General features: G+C 33.2%; 1 protein-coding gene across 2 annotated transcripts in view; it reads right to left on the reverse strand.

The window, feature by feature from the left end:
- Positions 1–18,724, reverse strand: part of Pgant5 (polypeptide N-acetylgalactosaminyltransferase 5) — a 244,869-nt gene that overhangs the window by 143,406 nt on the left and 82,739 nt on the right. For both annotated transcript variants that reach the window (XM_090160009.1, XM_090160010.1), the window contains exon 2: positions 7,545–7,599. The gene's annotated coding sequence lies outside the window, so the exon portion shown is untranslated. The remainder of the gene's footprint in view (positions 1–7,544; positions 7,600–18,724) is intronic.

Here is an 18,724-nt window from a genome sequence, read left to right on the forward strand (position 1 = left end):
GAGTTTTACACAATCACCGGCAGTATCATGACGATTAAGAACAAATTCCACTAAGGCCAAACAAAGACGTTTGACCTTGACGGAATCTACTGGACGTGACCCCCATTGTATCACCGTTACTGATCCTTCTTAGTTACACGATCTTCGATACAAAGTTATGGTTTTTTTCCTTTATGGTAGACCTAGTAGCACGTGCAGGCTGGTTAATAATTTTAAATCTCTTGGCGCCCAATATATATGTCCCAAAGTGGGGCTTTGAGGTTCGAAATGGCTAGAAATAAAACCATAAACATCTTGGTTGTCGGAAATGTTTATGTTAGCTTCGTCGTGAAAAGTTTGAAATGGGCGGTAAAATAAAAATCCGAGAGATGCCGGACGCTCGTAAAGATTGTGTCGCTACTTTTTCTTTAAAAGCTCTGGAAAATTCGTGAAGGAAGGCGAAAGGGTGTAAAATCGATTCTTCGATAATTTTTAAAAGTGCGCTTTCGAATAAATCTTTCCTTCTCCGGGGATAAATTACCGCTTCGAAAAATATTTCGAATTTATAGATCAATTTAGTTATTTATGGTTGGACATTTTTAAAGCTGTTTTCTCGGTGAAATATATCGGTTTTATCGCGATTCTAAGCTGAAAACAAACTGAATACCGTTTGGATTTGGGCGATAGCAATTTTTGAATCAAGTTTCATCGACAGCGCCAAATAAGACTGTTTTCAATCATTTTCAACAATAATTCAAAGTAATTTTTGTAAAATCAAATTACCAATATCGAAATGATGATGTTTTCTTAATTTATTAATAATATTTTCTTATTTCATAAGAAAATTTGACAAAAATATATTTAATTTGGGAACATTAACTTAACAATCGGCATATTTTAAATTTAAATTTAATTTTCATAAAATTAAATTACTGATACCAAGAATGTATTTATTTATACTCAGGGAGAATGAATATGTCGAGATAATTTTTAGCGTTTCTCCAATTCCACCCGTTGGAGCCCCCGGTATGCTCCTCCGCTTTAATAAAATCAAATAATACTGCAATCTGATTGGTTCTTAAAAATTACGTTTTTCGACGCGATTAACGCTGCTGCGAGGACGAAAAAAATAAGACCGCCTCCTTTCCCCCCCCCCCCTTACCGTGACGGGGTTAGGGCCTCAACGTGTCCGTCGATAGTCTCGACATATTCATTCTCCCTGAGTATAAATAAATACATTCTTGCTGATACCCAAAAAGAAAACATACTCAATTAGAAAAGTTGACGAAAATGTATTTAATAATATTGTCACATTAAATAAATCTAAATTTAATTCAAACTTTTGTAAAATAAAATTTTTATTTATTAAAAAGTTGCAGTTATATACATATTAGATAATAATAATATTTATTACATTTTATATTAAAATATTTATTACATATTATATTAAAATATTTATTACATATTATATTAAAATATTTATTACATATTATATTAAAATATTTATTACATATTATATTAAAATATTTATTACATATTATATTATAATAATATTTATTACATATTATATTAAAATATTTATTACATATTATATTATAATAATATTTATTACATATTATATAATAATAATATTTATTACATATTATATAATAATAATATTTATTACATATTATATAATAATAATAATATTTATTACATATTATATAATAATAATATTTATTACATATTATATAATATTAATATTTATTACATATTATATAATATTTATTTCATATTATATAATATTTATTTCACATCATATAATATTTATTTCACATCATATAATATTTATTTCACATCATATAATATTTATTTCACATTATATAATATTTATTTCACATTATGTAATTTATTAAAGGTCCATAGGAAATGTTGATGTCACCGTTATAGTTTAAGTAAAATAAAATAAAAGAACTTGTTTGCGAAGAAACACCCGTGATTAAATTTAATAAAATTGTTTTTATTATTTTGCTAATTTAAATGAAAATATTTTAACATATATTCACGGGTCTTTCTTCTCAAACAAGTTCTTCTATTTTATTTTATTTATATTATATTATGTTAGAACTCTTTGGATAACGGAACTGATAAACCGAAAGATATCCTTTCCCAGCGTGTGTAGGAACAACAGCACAATGGCATATCTTAATTATCGGCGTTTATTTGTCTTTAAAAGAAATGTGTACATCCTTTTTCAATTAACGGCGAAGTGCCCGGGTCCCGACCGTATCTCTAATGAAATCTCCTTTTAATGGAAACGAAATAAATCCGCCCTTACTGACGACGTTCATTACCGCACCCCGAAACTCTTACTTGCCAAGAACCTATTTAGGTTACTGAGAACCATGGACAGTAAATTAAGAGGACCGGTTTTCGATACCCTTCCACAGTGCATTTTATTTCTCCCCGCGTATCAATCAGCTCGAGAGACTCCGAGGGAGTCTTGCAAGGTCGTTTGTACCACGTGATCTTAAAATTTCAAAATGGAAATCTAATGCGGTTGATATTGTTACGTAATTTGTTGCGCTTTATATTTTAGTAATTTCTAATTTTGGTTTTTTAATCCAATAAAAACTATCAACTGATATTTAGTATATCGTATTTAATCTATAAAAACGTGAATAAATACCTTTTGGTGTAAAAATGTATTTCGTGTTTATCTTTTTTCTTTTTTCGAACAGTATCGCCCACTCTTAGCGATACTTGTTTTTTTAAAATAACCTTGGCCGACTCCCTTAGTGTGATTGGTTTACGGGGGCTAAAAACCAGGCTTTTTACCGATCCTCTAAAATCTACTATCCATGCTGAGAACGTACGAATCTACCTTCCGGGCCCGCTACCATGATCTACTGCCTCAGCTCGTCCCCCCCCCCCCCCTGTAAGCGCCATCTAGTATTGGTGGTAAGAGCGCCTATAATTAATTACGGGAATAATAATCAGCTAGGCTATAATGCCTTTAAATAGGTGGCCGGGTTACAATGCGTAGGACGACCAAAAATAACAAAATAATTTGTATATTCTCAGTTATAGAGCCAAGAACTAACATTTTAAAGCAAGCCCGGAATAAATGGCGTTGTAGAATAATATTCGTATTATTCCTTTAATTACGATATGTCTCGCTTTAGTTTAACTTAATAAAATTTTATTTTAATCTATACGCCTATAAAAATGCCGACCTACCCAGCAAGATTTGAATTTATATGAAAGGTCAATAAGAAACGCCGACGATTTTAAACCGAAAACATGAAACAACGTAAGACAGTAAATTCGTCTCCATATAAATAAAAATTTCGCAGGGTGGGTCGAAATTTTTACTCACCTTTTAATATATAATTATAATTGATTTATAATTAATTACCACAAAAGCCCCGCACGCTTGAGCTTATATTATTATAATTATAATTTATAATAGGCGTATTCAGTTTTGGGATTTTGTATTTTCACGTTTGACTTATAATGTGCTTTTGTATTAATTGTTTTGGTATTCATCGGTCGAGGTTTACTCCGGCTTTTGTGTAGGCAGTCCAAATGAAGCAACGTTCAGTTCTGATTAGTCAGTCTGTCAGAATTTATAGCCCGGTGTACCTAGTAACAGAGACCATACCACCGGAGGTCTATCCTCGACGGGATATTGGTCTTCAGAATGTTCTCGAACTACATTCGAGAGCTTCCGGTTTTGGCTACTTTTTCACCAGTTGGCAGTTGCCCAGTTACCATCTGAACCCGGACAAAGCCTGTACCCCTGAATTCTCACCGACCATTATTGAATAGATCGATTCACAATATTTAACGGGCAAAGACGACTTTAAAGGAGTAAAATTAATCCGAGGTAACGTAGTGATGTCGTTATTTGTTAGTAGATAGCAACAGGACGTCATAATTTTTATTTTCAACGATTGGTTGAAAGTTTTTAGTTTAATTTAATATTGGCTTAAATTTTCTACGCTAATATATATTAGTAATAAAATATCCATAGTAAAAATTTTCTATTTGATCCATTCCAAATTTTGGCACGTCTTTGATGGGGTGGCGGAGTGGTTAGCACTTTCGCCTCGCAGCAAGAGGAGCCGGGTTCGATCCCAACTTGTGGCACTGGGTGAAAACTCGGAACAACTCCTTCCGCGTTGAGTATGCAAGTTCTCTACCCACTGGTTAAAGGGCTTTTCCCCGAGATCTTCGGTTTCCCCTTCCATAAAAACTTGTTGAGGTTAACGGTAATAGTTAGTGTAGGGAGCTGTTGGCTCGCGTGGCTTGCAGGGCTTGCCACCACCCTCCTACGCATTGTAACCCGGCCACCTGAATTAAAGGCTTTAAAAGTCGCTCGATGACTTAGGCCTAGGCTGGTGCCTTGGGTATTAGCCGAGCTTATTATTATTTTTCATAATTATTAATAGGGAAAATTAACCCTTCATTAAAGTCGCCGTTATATCCATAATTTAAACCAAACTAATCCTACAATAATTTTTAGTCATCTGTTAAAAAATACAAAATTATCTTCCCTGATTGGATAGTTTAAAATCTAATTATTGTGCCATCTATGGCGGAGAGTGTTAACTACTGTTAAAATTAATTGTTAATATAAATTACAAAAATTATATATTTTTAATAAGAATTTAAAGTATTATAATTCAGTAATTAATTAATAACTTTTAAAAAGGTGTATATTTCATAAACTTTACAGTGTCGCCATCTACCTCAAACATAATTAAATAGGATTATAGGAAGGTACCTCGGGTGGATTTCGCCCCTTTTTGCATATATCCCTGTAGGCAATATGTGAATGCGTCTAATAGATTTACCCCCAGAGTTGCCAGAAAGGCGGTTTTCCCGCCCGATTGGGCTATCTTTCGGAGCGTTTTGCAAGGAAAAAAGGCTTGGCAGATTTTTGGGCTGGTTTTGATGGTTTCGACCAAATAGTGGCTGTCCAGCGGTCGAATTAATAATTATACCAGGGTTGCCACACGACAGGGAAAAGTAAGGGAATTTTAAGAATTTGGTAAAATCAGGGAATTCAATTTTACCCCCCCCCCCACCCAAATGCCCGCGAATCGACTAAATACCAATATATTCGCGACCTTTAGTTCGCCATTGAAACCGAGATAGATTGCGGCTAAAGCCTACGCTATTAGTTTTTCCTCATCGTTATTCGTAAATTTGAAAAAACGTTCTTATAACTTTTTAATTTGTTTGTAGCAGACGCTAGATCATAGGCTACCTCGGAGAAGCTAGCCCCGTTACGCCACCTAGACTCGTTTCGGTCGCGAATAAATTATCGTACTGGTTTAATCAAAAACGATGTGGCGCGTACGTTCTCATTAACCTAAAGGCGTTCTTGGTAGGACTCATCCGTAATGACGAGGGATGCGTAGCCCTGAATGCAATCGAAAGCTGGTCTTTTATAGCGCCTACTTTTTGTTTTTTTTCGCGGGGGTGGAACCACTCTTAGCACTCAACTACCTCTTCCATTAAAGGCCGAATACATAGTTATTCGGTTTACTCTTTGTCTTTCACTGGTAGTGGGCTGCTTGCGTAGCATATGTGTCTCGCAGCGAGCCAGCTTCCAGTGTAAGACAACAGTAAACCGAGTAACTACGCAGTCGGCCTTTAAAATCAAGAATGCGAAATTGGTAGAGAATGAGGCAGATCTATTCCCATTTTGGCTGCTTTTAATAAATGAAAAGGCTGCGTGGGGAGGCACAAAAGGTGGCTCCGAGAAGCTCATTGTTTCTTTATGAGCCAGGCACTTACTCTCTCGAATTTTTGGATCTCCGTTTTTTTCCCACGTCCTCGTTCCTTTTAAACAATGCGGATGGTTTTAATGAAGGAGATAATAAATAAGTCTGCGCATTGTTTTCTTTGAGCCACTTCGTCCATATATTTTTTTTCTTAACCAAGCTAGTTTTTTTTAAATATTTCTTGGTTATGACCTTTTTCATTTTGAAAATGAAGGATCTAAAGCAAGGTTCGTGCCCCTTGAAATTAAATAGCCCGCAATACTCTCGTGTGCCATTGTTGAAACACTTCTACAGGCGTTAATAGATCAAAAATAGACTATTTTCCAAAAAAATATATAAATTTCAAAGCAATATTTTTTGCTTAACCGAGCGAGCTTTTTTAAACGTTTTCTTGCTTATGACCTTTTTTATTTTTAAAATTAAAGATCTAAGTAAGGTTCGTGCTCCTTTAAATTAAACAGCCTGTAAGACGCTCGTGTGCCTTGGTTGGAGCACTTCTACAAGCGTTAATAGATCAAAAATAGACTAATTTAAAAAAAACGGATATATTTCAAAGAAATATTTTTTTCCCAAGCAAGCGGGTTTTTTTAAAGTTTTCTTGGTTATGACCTTTTTCATTTCGAAAATGAAGGATCTAAAGTAAGGTTCCTGCCCCTTGAAATTAACCAACCAGCAATACACTCGTGTACCGCTGTTGGAACACTTCTACAGGCGTTAGTAGGTCAAAAATAGACTTCAATATATCTCAAAGCAATTGATATATTCCGACGTTAGGAATACGCGATTTTTATGGATATTTTTAAAGATTTACGCGTTTAGCAGTTTCGCTATTTTATACAAATGTTCTTTTTTAGGTTGAATCGGATTTTGGGGAAAAGGAGAGGGCGGTGGATCTGCTCAATATTACAAGCTCTAAGAATGAAAATTCTATGACAGATGAGTCGCGCGGGGAAAAAATATATAAATCTTATTGGAAAAGCCCCTTTTTTTTCGTCTATCGTGGCCGTTAGTCTTAATGGCTACTAAACAAATCTCTATTCAACGCGGACTTCACCCGAAGGCTGGCCTCCACCGAGATTGTCGGGTAATAAATGGTCGTACGGCCATAGGTGGCGCGGCTGTGTCTCGGTCGTACGGACAGCCATTACGGCTACAAAAAACGGCTTCGGAAAAGGTTACTCTTTGCATTTACTTTTATTGCCAATGGGCGCGAGTCTTTTATGGTCTTATTGGCGTTCGCGGCGCCACTCGACGGACGGAATTGTCGCTCCTATAAATGTTCTTTCGTTTTATTACGCGCGTGACTGTCACGCCACTCACGCGCTAGCGGGCGGAAAAAAAATTAACTCGGGAGTCGAATTTGTGTAAAAATAAAAACTTGGCAATTGGAAGGGACGCGAAGATTCAGACCGTTAACTTCGACTTTATTATCTACGCTAGAATGATTTTACAAGCGACTAGACTTATTTTTTTAAATATTTTTTTATATACATATATATTTTTATATTCTCGACGTAATAAAAATAGCGTTGTTACCTAGTTTCTGCGGAAAGTGGTTATTATGGGCGGGTATTTATATTAAAGGATGAGAATGCTTAATTCGCGTATTTACGAGTGTCGTTCGCTCGTTATCTCATACTTTCATAGTCGTTAAAATGTTCAGTAAACTTTATTTAAAGGGAAAATCGTCGGTAGAACTTTTTCGTAGGGGTAATGAATCAATTGTTCCCTTTTTGGGGGGCTTTACGTTTTTAACGAGATTGAGAATAAATATTTAAGTAGGGTACTTACCGGATATTTTTAAAAGTTTTGGCAACTTTTGGGTTTTCAAATTTTATCGTCTTTCCTGAAAACAGATAAAAATGATATTTTAAATTTATTTATGATTATAATAAATATATATGGCTTTTATTATTAAATAAATATAGTATTTTTCTACTTAATTAAAATCATGGCTATTAAAGCGATTTAAATATGCATATTTAAAAAAAATCGTTGATGTAAATAACTTCAATGTAATTTTGAAAATTTACAAAAGGTGTTACTGTAGCCGAGGGGTAAGTCACTCTCGGATGACTTGTACACCGAGTTCGCGTACTTAGTACTGTTAAAGGTACGGATTTTAAAGAGTTCACGAACTCTTATTAGCACTGTCAGAGGTACGACAGTGTACACCGAGTTCGGGGAGTGACCAACCCCTCGACTGTAGCAATGTCAATGCAGATAAAACTAAATTACAAGTACTATTTAAATCAAATTAGGTTAAGAAAAGGAAGTATAAATTATTAAAATTTGAACTAAAAAATTGGGAAATCAATAAAATCTAGAAGTGAAGAGAAGCACATTGTGAAAAACTAAATGAAAAGAGATTTAAACGGTTTTAAAATTCACAATTTATTTATTTAAAAATCCAACGTTTCGGAGGAACAACTTCTTTAGGAACAGTTCCTCCGAAACGTTGGATTTTTAAATAAATAAATTGTGAATTTTAAAACCGTTTTAAGTCTCTTTTCATTCAATAAAATCTGCATAAAATATATTAAAATTATTTCAAATTATATAAAATATGTATATACCGGGTTATTAAATAAATCAGATATTTAGCCATAAATTAACTACTGTAAAATCTACCTTAAAAATTTGAAATATTTTTAGTGGTAGAAAACCATCTAAACTAGGATTATTCTTAAAATTATTTCTAATTATATAAATTATGTATATTTCACGTTTAATATTTAATAAATCAGATATTTTGCTGTAAATTAACTACTACCAAATCTCCCTTAAAATTGGAAATATTTTTGGTGGTAGAAAACCATCTAAACTAGAATGATTCTTAAAATTATTTTGTAATTACATGAAATACGTATATTTCGCCTTTAATATTTAATAAATCAGATATTTAGCCGTAAACAAACTACTACAAAATCTCCCTTAAAAACTGGGACTATTTTTAGTGGTAGAAAACTCTCTAAGTTAGAATTATTCCCCCTAAAAAAATACGCAAACTTTTGGTAAAATATATATTTTTTCTAAATTCCAAAGTCCGCGTACACTGGCATTTTGGGAGAGAAAATAATATGAAGAGGCGTCTTAGATATTTTTCATTCAATAGTATATGTACCTCGAGAGATTTACGACCCAAGAAAGGGATGTAGATCGGAATGAAACTATAAGAATATATACATTTCGAAGGTTAGAATCTAAATTCCATTTTTTCTCCATCGACTGATTTTAACTCGATTTCGATCCTCCATTTCTAGGATTTTTTCTCAACTCTGTTTCTCAGCCGTCAATGCCCCTGAGACGCGGAGAGAAATGAAGAAAAAAAAGTAAATGGAAAAAGCGTGGATGCTTTTCCCCCCGCTAGTCTATCGTAATCGATTAAAAAATATACCATCGAAAACCCGTATCTTTAAAGATAAGTTAGCCGCTACTTGAAAGAAAACGAGGCTTAACACGTTACTTCGAGGAAACGCGGTGTCAAGTGACGTCGATCGTAGCGTTTCGGTCTATCTGATAGTTTACAGGGTTAAGTATGGTATACTCGTAAGTTATTACCGAAGTACCAAGTGACCCGATTATTGATGATTCCGATCGACTTTTCTCCCTCTCCGCGCTGTCTTCTGGCAATCCGCTGGCGTCTCGAGAAAGATTGCCTTGTTTGATTGCAATGTAATGGTGTAGCGAGCTGGCAACGTTGCCCCCGCCTTGGCGCGCGCTACACGGACGTTTTGATTCAACGCGATTGCAGCAACGATCTTTTCAGTTTGCTTCTCGCGTTGAATGCGTTATTAAGCGGGAATTTCGAAGAAGAATTGGATCTTCGCGGTAGATTGGAAAAACGAAGGTGGCATAGAATAATTCGCCATTGAGAGTCGGATTGACACGCAATGGCGGCGCCCATCGAAAATGGTTCTTAAATAATCTAGAAACCGACCAAAGTTCAAATGTCGAAAGAGATGGGGTGAATTTGATAGATGACAAGTGTAGAAAAGTTCTTTTTCGTGTTTCATAAATGGATTGATTTTTTTTAAAGAAAATTTCGAATAAAACTCAAATGAAAATACAATTTTAACAAGATAGGTGTTTTCCGAACATCTTTACTTTCGGAGGGTAATCATTTAGGGTACTTAAACGTGTTTGTCACTTTTTTTTTTAAGATTAAAATTATCTGGTTTTGCAAAGCTTTTACCTGGCTTTTTAAGCCAAACTCTGGAAATATGTAACCTATAGTTTAGTAATCGTTTACCATTTGCAATCGAAATTAAACACCGTAATATTTTTCCAACTTATTTACCAATTCCGAAAACTACTTTAATTTTCCCCGACCATTTTACTTGTTCTTAAAATTCCCTGACTTTTCCCTGACCTTTTTACTTGTTCTTAAAAATCCCTGACGTTTCCCTGACATTTATATTAATTCTTAAAATTTCCGAAGTTTTTATAGTTTCTTAAAATTCCCTGACTTTTCCCTGACCTTTTTACTTGTTCTTAAAAATCCCTGGCGTTTCCCTGACCTTTTTACTTGTTTTTAAAATTCCCTGACGTTTCCCTGACATTTATATTAATTCTTAAAATTTCCGAAGTTTTTATAGTTTCTTAAAATTCCCTGACTTTTCCCTGACCTTTTTACTTGTTCTTAAAAATCCCTGGCGTTTCCCTGACCTTTTTACTTGTTTTTAAAATTCCCTGACGTTTCCCTGACATTTATATTAATTCTTAAAATTTCCGAAGTTTTTATAGTTTCTTAAAATTCCCTGACTTTTCCCTCAACCTTTTTCCCTTTTCTTAAAAATCCCTGACTTTTCCCTGACCTTTTTACTTGTTCTTAAAATTCCCTGACGTTTCCCTGACATTCATATTAATTCTTAAAATTTCCGAAGTTTTTATAGTTTCTTAAAATTATCTGATTTTCCCTCAACCTTTTTCCCTTTTCTTAAAAATCCCTGACTTTTCCCTGACCTTTTTACTTGTTCTTAAAATTCCCTGACGTTTCCCTGACATTTATATTAATTCTTAAAATTTCCGAAGTTTTTATAGTTTCTTAAAATTCCCTGACTTTTCCCTGACCTTTTTACTTGTTCTTAAAAATCCCTGACGTTTCCCTGACCTTTTTACTTGTTCTTAAAATTCCCTGACGTTTCCCTGACATTCATATTAATTCTTAAAATTTCCGAAGTTTTTATAGTTTTTTAAAATTATCTGATTTTTCCTCAACCTTTTTCCCTTTTCTTAAAAATCCCTGACTTTTCCCCGATCTTGTTACTTGTTCTTAAAATCCCCAGACTTTTCCCTTACCTTTTTACTTGTTCTTAAAATTCCCTGACGTTTCCCTGAGATTTATATTAGTTCTTAAAATTCCCGAAGTTCTTATAGTTTCTTAAAACTGTCTGACGTGTCCCCGACCTTTTTACTTGTTCTTAAAATTCCCCGAAAATGTTTCTAAAACTTTAAAAATCCCTGACTTTTAGGGCAATTTTAAAATTCCCCGGGTTTAACCCGGCTAAATGTTTTCATTCGGATTTTAAATAATTATCTGTTCTTAAGTTCTTTACAAAAAGGAAATAAAAATATAATACGATTTTAAACTCTAAAACGTTATTTTTTAAAGGTAATATTTTTCATTTAAAATGAAGCCTTCTATTGACCAGTATAATCTGGACCAGATGGATGGTCGCGTGGAGATAGTTGGTAGGCCGATCCAGAATCGGGTAAGCTGGAAAAGGCGGAGTAGGATAACAGGATTGTGATGGCGTAGAGAAGGGGGGGGAGAGAGCGGGGGTAGGAAAGAATCTCGTCATTTTTTAACATGACCCAACCTGTCATTTGAACAAGCGTTAGGCCGTTGACCTAACAAGGAGTTACAAGCAACGCCATCTCATGGTCGTGTCAGACACTTCAATTCGCGGTTGACGCACTCTCTACCCCTTTTTTCCGCCCACCTTTCTCTCTATCTCTCTCTTCCACGCTTCTGGTTGGACATTGTTATGATGTTTTCGAATTTGTCGCAATAGGGGGACGGTTGGCTTCCTTTGTCCAGAAAAGCATCCATAATGGTCGCTCTATTTTATATCGGTCCAAAGAAATATTTCACGGAAAGGGTAGTTGACACCTTTTTCACAGCTTCAGATTGAATCGCTTGGCTTGCGTTGTAAAATACATTTGAAATGCGCCAGTTTTCATCAGTTATTTTTGTTATTTCTTAATTACAATAATTATTAGAGCGTACGAAATAGTAGCCTTACATGTTGATGAAACAAAAGACTTACAGATATAGTTATTTAACTTTTAACTCTTTTCGTTAATTTACCATTGAGTTGGGAATAAATAGAGGTACAACTAAATCTGGCTGGCGCGGGACCAATTTCATTCAATAAGGAGACTATCAACTTTATCGTTCTACCGTGGCGGCATCTGTCTCTAGTGGAGGCAACTATATGGCAATTGAATTTTTTCGCGAATCTGATGCGAAATTGAAATGTATGATTTCTCGTAACAAACAAACCTTTGAAGTTGTTTAAAAATAATTTTATTCTGTCAACACGATCCTTTTTAACTCAAGTTACGGTGAGTTAGCTAATAATTATTTATTTTTAGCCATGTAACTTTACAAAATATAGATGGCGCTACCGCCTAATTATAAAGATGAATTTCGTACAGTCTTATCAGAACAGGTCCCGCGTAACCATGGCAACCGAAATCGTAATTGTAATTCTAGCAGTATTATTCCCAATTCAATGGGATTTACTCGACTTAAATCGTATTATTTATTGATTTTTTTTTAAATTTATATTTCAACATTTTATGCCTTTTTTTCCTTGGAAAATATATTAATAGTTTGCAAGCATTGATAATGTAGAACAAAATTTAAATAAATTTCAATTAAATTTAATTAGTACTTGTAATTATTTTGGCTATGAATTTTAATTACTTCTGCGATAATTTTTGTACATTTTTGTAAATAACTAAAAGTATAATAGATGATTTAAATCAACGATTTCTTTAAGAATCATTTGATTTACATAGCGATATAAATAAAACTTATTTCAATTTCTTACAATAACGACTTTATCCAAATTTGAATTAAACTGGAATCAATTCTATTTGAATTAAATAATTTTGATTCAAATCGGAATAAAGTCAGGGTTGCCACAGTTTTTTTTAGATTCCAATTCCCTGACTTTTCTCTAGCAATTGATTCAAATAGAACACATTTTAGATTATTATTTTGGTTCAAAGTCGAATTTGGAATAAAATTCGATTCATCAATTTCGTAATGGATCAGCCACCCATGTAATTTTTTGTAAAACAGGTTTAAAATTATCAATCAGGTTTATCAAAAGTATCATAGTGTCGATGCTTTTTACACACAATTCTAAGGCATGGTTGAAACAGTTTTTTCACAATCACATTTCCTGACTTTTCCCTGACTTATTTTGTGCCAAGATTTGGTATTTTTAACCCTTATTTTAGAAACAAAGTTTCCTATTTGCAACCAAAATTAAATTCCGTGACATTTCTCTGATTTTTGGACTAATTTTTAAAATTCCTCAACTTTTCTATGATTTTTGGACGAATTTTTAAAATTCCGTAACATTTCTCTAATTCTTGGACTAATTTTTTAATTTCCGTGACATTTCTCTAATTTTTGGACTAATTTTTTAATTTCCGTGACATTTCTCTAATTTTTGGACTAATTTTTAAAATTCCGTGACATTTCCCTAATTTTTGGACTAATTTTTAAATTTCTTGACTTTTCCCTGATTTTTAGACTAATTTTTAAAACTCCCTGACTTTTCCCTGTTTTTAGACTAATTTTAAAAATTCCTCGACTTATCCCTGATTTTTAGACTATTTTTTTTTAATTTCTTGACTTTTCCCTGTTTTTAGACAAATTTTTTTTTAAATTTCTTGACTTATCCCTGATTTTTAGACTAATTTTTTTAAATTTCTTAACGTATCCCTGATTTTTAAACTAATTTTTTTTAAATTTCTTGACTTTTCCCTGATTTTTAGACTAATTTTTAAAATTCCTCGACTTATCCCTGATTTTTAGGCTATTTTATTTTTAAATTTCTTGACTTTTCCCTGTTTTTAGACTAATTTTTTTTAGCTTCGTCCCAAAAAGAGGAAGAAAAATTGTGTCCATAGTTTGAGAAGTAGATATAAATTGGAAGTTTTCTCCGTCCTGTAGACACCGCGGAACCGATAAGATTTCTCTTTTTAACTCAATTCACTCTCCTGGGAGAATTAAATGGCGGACGGGAGATGAGCGAAAGAAGATTCCCTTCCACTCTTAGGCTCTTTTTTACGGAAAACACCGCAAATTCCCTAAACTGGAAAATGACATTGCGGGGGAAAAGGGTTTTTTGTCGCGTGGTGGAGTAGAAACTCTCTTAATTCGATATCCATTTGGTAAAAATACTAGTGAACAGAAGTCTCTTCTATTTGTTTTATATTTTCCGCAAATTAGATTCGGGGAATGTCATTAGCCGCAGAAACAGAATGTGTACTGACGCGAGAAGTCATTTAAAAAAAACGATTTAATGAAAATTAAATTAGAATTGCAAATTTAACTCTATCCATCGTATTTATATTTCAAATTTAATCAACGGTAATATCATAAGTAACGTAATAACAATAAGTATGACGCTTTAATGCTAATTTTCTAACCGAACCTTTTTTCGGCACTGATACTGTGCCGTGCAAAGCACAAAAGCATTAACGACCAAATTTTCGATTTACAGATTTTGGTTTTATTTCTCCTTATTTTATACGTTAAATTCAATTTTGAACTAATTTTCGAATTTAAAATTTTTGTTCTTAGAGAAATAACTTGTTGCAAAACGCATTATTTTAGTTTTTTGCATTATTTTCAAACCAAATACGCATTAATGTGTTTATTTTCTTTAAAAGTCAAATCAAAACCCATTTTTTTCGCGTTTTAATGATATTTCCGAAATATCGTTTGGCCTGTAAATTGTTTAGTACCAGAATACAATTTGAGTTGAAAAATCCAAGTCTACTATACAGGGTGTTAACTAAAAAACGATACAGAGCCAATTACTCAAAATGTGTTTTATGTAAGAATTTGAAATTTGCAGGTTACATAGAGGGTGCAGGGGGACAAATGACAATGAAAACTTCAATGACCTTGAACCAGGTCTTCAAGGTCATTCAAATTATATCTCGAGAACCATTAGGATTAGAAGAATGGTTCCAATTAGAAATGTGTTCTAGGTTTAATTTTAAGTCTAATCAGTTTTGACCCGATATAATTTGAGCAATGGGAAGCCGAAAAATGTTAGACCAAAACCCATAAGGTCATGTGTGGTATTTTAATCAAGACATGACATTAAAGGGCTTATAAATCGAAAATTACCTGATCTAATGGATCAAAATTGTCGTGACACTCTAAACTGAGTGGGGTAGTTAGAAATTTGTAACTTATGATGACCTTGAAACATTAGTTCAAGGTCATTCAAAATTTATCTCGAGAACCATAAGGATTAGGAGAATGGTTCCAATTAGAATGGCAGTACTCTCTTCAAGATGTGACTTGGACTCGCGACTTACCGTTTTGGATGACTACTTTTTGATAAAAATTTAAGCCTAATATCGGAGAGCACGTTCTGGAGTCGCGAGGGGCTTTGGCTTTTTTGTGAATCACGCGTGATAAAAAAACATGAGCTCGTGACGCCGAGAAAAACTTTTTAATTTTTATCATTTTAGCCTAATATTCCGCCTATCTATCGGAAACCAGATATTTCGGCTTAGCGGAAGTCTCGCGTATTTTAGACACCAGAGGGCTCTGCGCTGAGAAGACATCTCGATTACGCAATAGCTATGAAAATCGGTTTGGCTGTAAATCTCGTTAATTGTCATTGTTATTATGTTATTTATGGTAATATGTTTATCGAATGTTGATTTAAATTAAAAAATTAACTTAAAGAGCTAAATGGCTTGATACCAAGAACTGATTTGAGTTACTGAGAGCGTATGAGGTCGTGGGGTGGAGGAGTGGTTAGCACCTTCACCTCGCAACAAGAGGAGCTTGGTTCGATCCCAGCTTGTGGCACTGCTGCCGCACTGGGTGAAAATTCGGAACAACTCCTTCTGCGTTGAGTTTGCAAGTTCTCCCTGCTGGTTTAAGGGGATTTCCCTCGAGCTCTTCGGTTTCCCAACCACCCTCCTACGCATTGTAACCCGGCCACCTGAATTTATGGCTTCAACAGTCGCTTGATGGCTTAGGCCTAAGGTTGTGCCTTGGGTATTAATTAATAAAAACGCATTTTTCAATTTAATATAATTTAGCTTAAAAAATCACAATTTAACGTTTTAATTAATTTAATTTGCTTGATTTAACTATAAATATCAATTCGTAAAGAAAAATATTTTAAAACAAGTCCCCGACACATGTCGAAAACAGTTCAATTTGATTTTAAATTTTACGTTCTCAGTACCACAAATAAGTTCTTTGTACTAGTATATATTTGATTAATTTTAGGGAAACAGCGTATTATTCACTTTTCCGCGTTTAATCACTGGCGAAATATTTTATTTTTACAGAAGGCGAAATGCGAAGTAGGCGTTCCCATTTGCAAGAATTCGCTTGACAAAACTCGACATATTATAAACAAGTTGTCAAAGGGGAAATATTGTCCGGCGCTTTAGTCGCCATCTACGTTCGTGAAAACGAACAATTGGTGCGAAAAGAACTGCAATAAAACTTTCATATTTATTTCATTCTTAAGTTTAATTTAATATTAATTTATTGTTCATTTTAATTTAATATTAATTTATGGTTCATTTTAAATTAATATTATTTATTGTTCGTTATAATTTAATATTAATTTATCGTTAATTTTAATTTAATATTAATTTATCGTTAATTTTAATTTAATATTAATTTATTATTCATTTCAATTAATTTAATATTAATTTATTGTTCATTTCAATTAATTAAATATAATTGATCGTTTTAATTTAATATTAATTTATTGTTCATTTCAATTAATTAAATATAATTGATCGTTTTAATTTAATATTAATTTATTGTTCATTTCAATTAATTAAATATAATTGATCGTTTTAATTTAGTATTAATTTAATTGATCGTTTAAATTTAATATTAATTTAATTGATCGTTTAAATTTAATATTAATTTAATTGATCGTTTAAATTTAAAATTAATTTAATTGATCGTTTAAATTTAATATTAATTTAATTTATCGTTTAAATTTAATATTAATTTAACTCTCAATTTTAAATTTATTTTTAATTTAACTCTCAATTTTTAATTTATTATTAATTTAACTCTCAATTTTTAATTTATTATTAATTTAACTCTCAATTTTAAATTTATTATTAATTTAACTCTCAATTTTTTATTTATTAATAACTGAACTTTCAAGTTTTAATTTATTCTTAATTTAACTCTTTTTAATTTATTATTAATTTAACTCTCAATTTTTAATTTATTATTAATTTAACTCTCAATTTTAAATTTATTATTAATTTAACTCTCAATTTTTAATTTATTAATAACTGAACTTTCAAGTTTTAATTTATTCTTAATTTAACTCTCAATTTTTAATGTATAGTTAATTTAACTCTCAATTTTTAATTTATTCTTAAGTTTAACCTTCAGCCCCACTGCATATTCCTAGAACAGACAGCGACGAAGCGAGAAGCACCGTTTATACTCTCCCTGTATATTTTGGGATCCAAGCTTCCCACTCAACCTTTGTCAATGGTGTAGCCCCAAAACGAAATTTATGAAATTGGTCCCCTTTATCAGAGTATAATAATTGCGCGGCGTCATCTATGTAGATGCGAGAGCACTAAAAAAGGGGAAGTTAAAAATCACGCTATATCCCCTCATATCTAGAAGAATAGGAAGAAAGTGGAATCTCTCTTTCCTCGCAATGGAAAAGAGAGGAAATCCGGGGAGTGATGAGGATCGGAAGCTGTAGATCTTAACCCCACTTCCGAACATCGGCCCTTCGAAAACGGGCCCTGCCGACAAAAATATATACGTATAAAAAGAGACCCGCCAAAATCGCTTAGTTCTTAGTTTCTCGGACCAACGGCGTAGCACCCGGCCTTAAGCCTCGGTCAATGGAACAAAAAGAAATCTCTTCCGCTTTCCGTGTTGGAAATTTCCAACGTCTTCCGATAGAGAAATTTTCAAAGATGGAGAGATGGAAATGGCCCTGGTGGGATTTCGAAACTGAAATTTTCGGTTTTTATGGCTTGACCTCCAGGGCGACGTTTTCGGCATTTCAATACTTTTGGAATACGTCTCCGTATCTATTGTTTTTTTATGCTAAATGCCGCATAAATACCTTAGAAAAAGAAATATTTCGACTATAGCGATGGAAATTCGTGAAATTCCCTTTTTGCTGGAATGATTTTTGGCGATACTTTCTCAACTTAAAATGTCAACTGGGGGCTAATTTTATTTTGAAAGATAGGGCGAAAATATTTGCATATAAAATCAAAATAAAACGTTAAAATATAAGAATATTTTATAAAAAAAATACTTCAGGCAGTTTTTAAGAGTAGAAATTATGTACAAATCGGTCCCGAAGGCGTCTAGATTTATACCGTAAAACCAACCTTATCTAACATTATATTCCCGAGTCTCACCGTACCTTACCGAACCTTTGATGGTACTACCAACTTATGGGCAATCCTAAAGTAATTAAGACGAAAGGTTACCGGACAGTATTGTTTGAAACGGGAAGGGGGTAAAGTCAGTGGTTTATTAAGTTAAGATTAAATATCAACTTATGTAAGACTTAACTATCTATACAGGGTGTTTCAAAAGTGTATGCAAAATTTTTAAGGAGTTGTAGGGGGTGAGTTGAGAAGTATGCCTGCTTTTTCCCCATTTTCCTATGATGAGTTAAAAGAGCGCCAGAGAGCTTCAAAGTGTGGCCTACAAGCCCCTGGAAGTAGGCTGA

Source organism: Leiobunum rupestre, chromosome 10, assembly GCF_980474605.1.
Source record: "Leiobunum rupestre chromosome 10, qqLeiRupe1.1.hap1, whole genome shotgun sequence".
Lineage (NCBI taxonomy): Eukaryota > Metazoa > Arthropoda > Arachnida > Opiliones > Sclerosomatidae > Leiobunum > Leiobunum rupestre.